Source organism: Myxocyprinus asiaticus, chromosome 27 (genome assembly GCF_019703515.2).
Source record: "Myxocyprinus asiaticus isolate MX2 ecotype Aquarium Trade chromosome 27, UBuf_Myxa_2, whole genome shotgun sequence".
NCBI lineage: Eukaryota > Metazoa > Chordata > Actinopteri > Cypriniformes > Catostomidae > Myxocyprinus > Myxocyprinus asiaticus.
Window position 1 is genome coordinate 33,405,165 of NC_059370.1, and position 7,005 is coordinate 33,412,169.

The window sequence follows — 7,005 nt, forward strand, 5'->3', positions numbered from 1 at the left end:
TCATTGTAAACACCAGCTCTGACACATCCGTGGGGACTTGCCACGCATTCGCGCAGCAGGAAAGCAGGCTTATTAATTCATATGAAACAACCTCTGTCATGTTATTGCGAGAAGATTGTGTATATTGGCTTGTAACACTGGCGTGTGGAACCGTGAAAAACAGAACACTGTTGAAACAGGGCGGCCGACGTGCAAATTGGATCGTATAACCATGTTCTATCGTTTTTTAGCAGCCAGTAAGAGCTCGCCACGCGTCTGTGTAAGGGGACAGAGGGAAATTTGGTATGTTCATCACCATAATGTGTGGGCTTTGGAGTTGGAAAGCTCTTACTGAAAAAGTGTGAGCGTCTCGTGCCAGCACTGTACTCTTTTTGCAATATTTGTATGTTCATACATGATATAATGCGCCGCTCACCATTGGGAAGCAGTTGTGCATAATGTTCAAACTTAATTGCATGTGATTAATGTGAGACACAGAAAACAACATATTGAGCAACATTTTGAACAACAATATTCCTTTCCCAAAAAACAGCAGTGGGGAAGAGGGGAACAGTATTGTGTGTCAGGAGCGCTTTGCTGCGTAGGGGTTTTTTCCTGTCAGTGCAGGGCTTGCGATGAGGCGGCTGCCTTCATTTGGGCCACGGCTTGCGTGGCTTTACCAGTGGTGTGGCGGGGAAATTTGGTGGCACTGAGGTAGCTGGTGTGGGGTTTTAAGCCAGGCACTGGACCGAGACAGAGTGGTAGCGAGCCGGTAGTGATGAAGTACTGCTTTTGGCATGAAATGTCACATAGCCAGTGATTGTTGCCGAGTCGTGACGTAGTGCTCAGCAATTCTATTCACAGAGCCTCCGAAAAGGCTGGCTGGAGACACTGGAGCATCAAATAGAGCTGCTTTTCCTGCGTCACGCATTTCCCCCTCACGGTCAGCCAGATGTGATGATCTAAAAACACCAGGTTGCTCATTGACTTGCCAATGGCCTGTGCAGTGACTTTTGTGGCTCACAGCACTAAGTCCGAGCTCTTTGAATGTCTCTGTATCGTAGCGTTGCTCATCCATTTGTTTGAGGAGCTTAGCTTGGAAAACTTGGAGCATCATCATCACGTGGGATGCTGAACCAGTTTGGCCTGCCGCTGAGTATGCTCTTCCAGTCAGTGTGGATGTTAGTCAGCTTAGAAAGATGAAAGGGGTGTGAGTTCCACGTCCTGCTACTAGCAGGGGAGAGATGTGCCACTATTGTCTCTTCAGAGGGGGTAGTTGGGCATAACAGTTTTCTTCCCCATGATCCACATTGGAGTGGATGTAATTGCTGCGTGGGCAAGCTGAATAGGACGTGCGCCAGGATTTTGACAGTTCGTTATGAACTTCAGGGAAGAACTGGGCAGATTTACGAGACACGGTCGCTTGACTGCGTCCGGACTGCAGGAACCATTCATCAAGGCTAGACTGTGTAGGTTCCTCTGGAAGAGACCACTTGATATTGAGCACTTCAACCACCCTTGAAAGGACACAAAGCATCTCCTTGTCAGTGGCGCGTACACACTCCTCACCCTCACTGTGGGGAGGGGTGGTAGCATAATTTATTGACCACTCGCCAGATGCAGCGAGAGACATGACATCATCACCATCCCCAGCATCAGAACTGCCGAACGAGATGAGGCCGTGCGCACATCACTGTATTGGCATAGACGCGTTGCATGGAGATTGAGGGGCTTGCGGGGTGTGTGCCAGCACGAGGTCCACCTCAAATTCATCCTGCTCGACCTCGCGGCCCCGCCGTGCTTCCTCGTGTGACCCCTCGGGTATCACAGAAGAGGCGGGTGGGAGGGCGCATGAGGCTGAAACGTCCCTCAGAACAAGGGCGATTAGCGAGTGTAGCGTTTTGAGACTCATGCCCTAACAGGGCACAGCCCAGACAGAGAATGCAGCTCTCATGCTGATCTGACGGCAGGATGTGCCTCTCGCACGAGGAACACTAAAAGATGTGAACACGTAAGCGACTCTTTTAGATATAAACTCAGCAAAAAAGAAACGTCCTCTCACTTTCAACTGCTTTTATTTTCAGCAAACTGAACATAAAACGATTCAACAACTAAGACATAAACTGAACAAGTTTCACAGACATTTGACTAATAGAAATGAAATAATGTGTCCCTGAACAAAGGGGGGGGGGTCACTGTAATAAAAGTAACAGTCAGTATCTGGTGTTGCCACCAGCTGCATTAATACTGCAGTGCATCTCCTCCTCATGGACCGCACCAGATTTGGCAGTTCTTGCTGTGAGATGTTACTCCACTCTTCCACCAAGGCACTTGCAAGTTCCCAGACATTTCTGGGGGAATGGCCCTAGCCCTCACCCTCCGATCCAACAGGTCCCAGACATGCTCAATGTAATTGAGATCTGGGCTCTTTGCTGGCCATGGCAGAACACTGACATTCCTGTCTTGCAGGAAATCATGCACAGAGGGAGCAGTATTGCTGGTGGCATTGTCATGCTGGAGGGTCATGTCAGGATGAGCCTGCAGGAAGGGTACCACATGAGGGAGGAGGATGTCTTCCCTGTAATGCACAGCATTGATATTGCCTGCAATGACAACAAGCTCAGTCCGATGATGCTGTGACTAACTGCACCAGACCATGACGGACCCTCCACCTCCAAATCGATCCCGCTCCAGAGTACAGGCCTCTGTGTAACACTCATTCCTTTGACGATAAACGTGCGTCCGACCATCACCCCTGGTGAAACAAAACCGTGACTCGTCAGTGAAGAGCACTTTTTGCCAGTCCTGTCTGGTCCAGTGAAGGTGGGTTTGTGCCCATAGGCGATGTTGTTGCCGGTGATGTCTGGTAAGGACCTGCCTTACAACAGGCCTACAAGCCCTCAGTCCAGCCTCTCTCAGCCTATTGTGGACAGTCTGAGCACTGATGGAGGGATTGTGTGTTCCTGGTGTGACTCAGGCAGTTGTTGTTACCATCCTGTACCTGTCCCGCAGGTGTGATATTCGGATGTACCAATCCTGTGCAGGTGTTGTTACATGTGGTCTGCCACTGCGAGGATGATTAGCTGTCCTTCCTGTCTCCCTGTAGCGCTGTCTAAGGCATCTCACAGTACAGACATTGCAATTTATTGCCCTGGCCACATCTGCAGTCCTCATGCCTCCATGCAGCATGCCAAAGGCACATTCACGCAGATGAGCAGGGACCCTGGGCATCTGTCTTTTGGTATTTTTCAGAGTCAGTAGAAAGGTCTCTTTAGTGTCCTAAGTTTTTATAACAGTGACCTTAATTGCCTACCGTCGGTAAGCTGTTAGTGTCTTAATGACTGTTCCGCAGGTGCATGTTCATTAATTGTTTATGGTTCATTGAACAAGCATGGAAAATATTATTTAAACCCTTTACAATAAATATCTGTAAAGTTATTTGGATTTTTACAAAATTATCTTTAAAATACATTGTCCAGAAAAAGGGACGTTTCTTTTTTTGCTGAGTTTAGATATACAGTACTGTGCAAAAGTCTTAGGCACATAAGATATTTCACAAAAGCATTTGTCTTAAGATGGTTATTTATATCTTCAGCTTTAGTGTGTCAATAGGAAATATAAATGTTAGACTTTCGCAAATAGAAAAGATTAGAATAGAAGAACAGGGAGCCCTGCAACAGATGTCATGGCCCCCACAAAGCCCCCCACCTGAACACTGTGTCAGACTGAGATTACATAAAGAGACAGAAGCAATTGAGCCTAAATAGATACAAGAACTTTGGCGAATTCTCCAAGAAGCTTGGAACATCCTATCTGCCAACAACCAAGAAAAGCTGTGTCCAGGTGTACCTAGGAGAATTGGAGCTGTTTTAAAGGCAAAGGTGGTCACACTGAATACTGATTTAGCTTTTTTGTTTACTGGACTTTGTATGACTAAGTGATAAATGAAAACTATTTATGTCATTATTTTTGAAGACATCCTCACCATGCAACATTTTTCACAAGTGCCTAAACCTTTTGCACATTACTGTATATATATACTGTATATCCGCCCGCCCGCTGACTCGTGTAGTCGACGGTGAAGCAGTAGAGGGCATCTAGACGAGAGATGAATCGCTGTCTTGAAGGAAGAAAATTCTGAGGAATGGTGTTTGTGCACCTGCTTTTATAGCGGACAGCTTCGTGCCTAAAAGGGTGGGGCCCAAACACCATAGCCAATATTAGAATATTGCCATGATTGTAGAGAGGTTTCAACTAGGTCGTGTGGAAGGACAACTCCCTATATGCGTGAGCATGCATGTCACATATCAAGTGTGTAAAGGAACAACAGTACAACCCATTGAAGAGACTGTAGTCTCTAGTATGAATAAATGAATGTTACATTTATATAGCACTTTTCTGACACTACAATCAAAGCACTTTACACAGTGAACAGGGGACTCCCCTCAACCACCACCAGTGTGCAACATCCACCTGGATGATGCAACAGCAGCCATAGTGCACCAGTATGCTCACCACAAACCAGCTATTGGTGGAGAGGAGAGAGTGGAGTGATAGAGCCAATTAATGGATGAGGATTATTAGGAAGCCATGATTGATAAGATTTTTAATGACCACAGAGAGTCAGGACCTTGGTTTAACATCTCATCTGAAGAACAGTGGCTTTTTACAGTATAGTGTCTGCATTACTACACTGGGGCATTAGGACCTACACAGTCTACAGGGTGAGCACCCCCTGCTGCACTCCATAATATCTCTTCAGCAGCAAGCCTAATTTTCCCATGAGGTCTCCCATCCATGTATTGACCAGGCTCAGCCCTACTTAGCTTTAGTAAGTAACCAGTCTTGAGCTACAGGGTGATATGGCTACTAGTAGCTAGTTTTATCTCACAACCTCATTTTCATTCCCATCAAAAATCAATTATGGCACTGAAAAAGGTCTACGGACTATGGAAATAGGTAATCTTAAAGACTGTTAATGTAACATCTTGGAGATCACACATAAGCATACATTTCACAAGCCTCTGTGAAAACAGATCTTTTTTGTTCAGATCTTTCTGTAGATTATTTTTCAAGTAAAAGGGATATTCTAGGTTTTTCACAAGTTGAACTCAATCGACAGCATTTGTGGCATAATGCTGATTACCACAAAAATAATTTCTGACTCGCCCCTTTTTTCTTAAAAAAAAAAAAAAAAAAAGAAGGAATAAAATCAAGGTTACAATGAGGCACTTACAATAGAAATGAATGAGGCCAATTTTTGGAGGGTTTAAAGGCAAAAATGTGGAGCTTATAATTTTATAAAAACACACATTAATTCTTGTTAAAAAAATGTGTTGTTTAAATCAATATTTTTGCGGGATTACAGGGTTTACGGTGTTACTTCATGGCAACAAAGTTGTAAAACTGGATATAGTTTTACACTGAAAATTCTATTTGATTCTATCACAAGTAAATCATGTTAACATGCATATTGTTTACGTCTTGCGGCTATACTTTTGAAACAGTAATTATTTTAACATTTAAGAATAGGCGAATATGGCACCATTAACTTCCACTGTACAGTGCTAATAGCCCTGTAACCGAGATTTTTACTTGTTTTTAATTAAAAGGAAAGTCGAAATTATTTTTTGTGGTAATGAATATGCCACAAATGCTGTCAATTCAGCTTAACTTGTATTATACCTGGAATATACCTTTAAGGAAAATCAATGGTGTAACACACTGAAAAAACATCAGGATGCATCCTGTTAAGTTGTTTGGCATCCGTCAAAACACATTTGCAATCAAAAGTGGATAACTCTGAACTGATACCTCATTCTGATAACATCCAAGGTGGAGTTAAATAACTGAATGCATCACATATACAATAATTATTAGACACACTTTGTTGAATGATCCACTGGCCCAAATTCGTTTTATGTCATGGTTGAAAATATTATGCTTTTAAACTGAAATAGTAAGCCTTGCCCGAGATTAGGAAATAAAGCTTATTATGGTGTGTAAAAAAAAAAAAAGTATGGTGATAACCAGCCCCACACATTTTAATCAAAGCTGTTTTCCCCAGGGTGCAATTTTCACCTTTTTTGTTCGAAGTCAAAGTGATAAGGAACAACTCAGCAGCCTCAAATAGCAATCATCTGATTTGAGAAGATTAATGTCTGCCTCCACCCTTGGCAATGCTAAGGTTACCTTTGCTGTAATAAACTATTAGAAACTGTCATGAATAAACCACTCGAATGAGCGCACATTATCAAAGGCAGGACACGGGAGCAGATGTCGATTAATAGCAACACATTATTTTCAGTACTGTTAATACAGATGGGGATTCTTCTATTGGGCAATTAACAGATAATTGTACGAAAGACAGGTATTGTATTACCATCGTGTGGCTGATGATGTCACAAAGGGACAGCGCATGAACTCAGATGAGTAGCTACACAACAAAACTCTGAACCTTCCCCAAATCTCCAAGGACCCACTGTTACACTTTATTGCTCTTTCAAAAAGATTGGCTTTTTATAGCCTACCCTTTTAAATTGTCTATTAAACGGTATTTTTATTATTTATTTTTTTAATTATGAAATTATATTTCCCATCAGCCTATTTAAATAGGAAGCCTAAATTAAGGAATATAAAATGATTAGATTATAAAATCCAATACAACACTACACAATAGCTCTAACAAATAATAATAACAAATATTATTACACCATGCATGCTTCAGAGATCGTAAATGTATTTCTTTATATATTTTTAGTAATGATTTATATATTTTAATAGGCTATTTCATTTTCATATTAAATTCGAATGCACATGAACTGATCAAGCAAAACGGTTCATCCTAAATTACTTGTTAATAAAATGTATTTTAAACATTTACCAAATATTTTTTAGGCCTACAATTTATTATAAATGGAAATATGACTACATGTCATGTTATCTATATCTCAAGCAATTGATCAGTATGGCAAAATCAAATTATTTGACCTTTTCGGCAACAAAAAATGCCAAAACAAATATTAT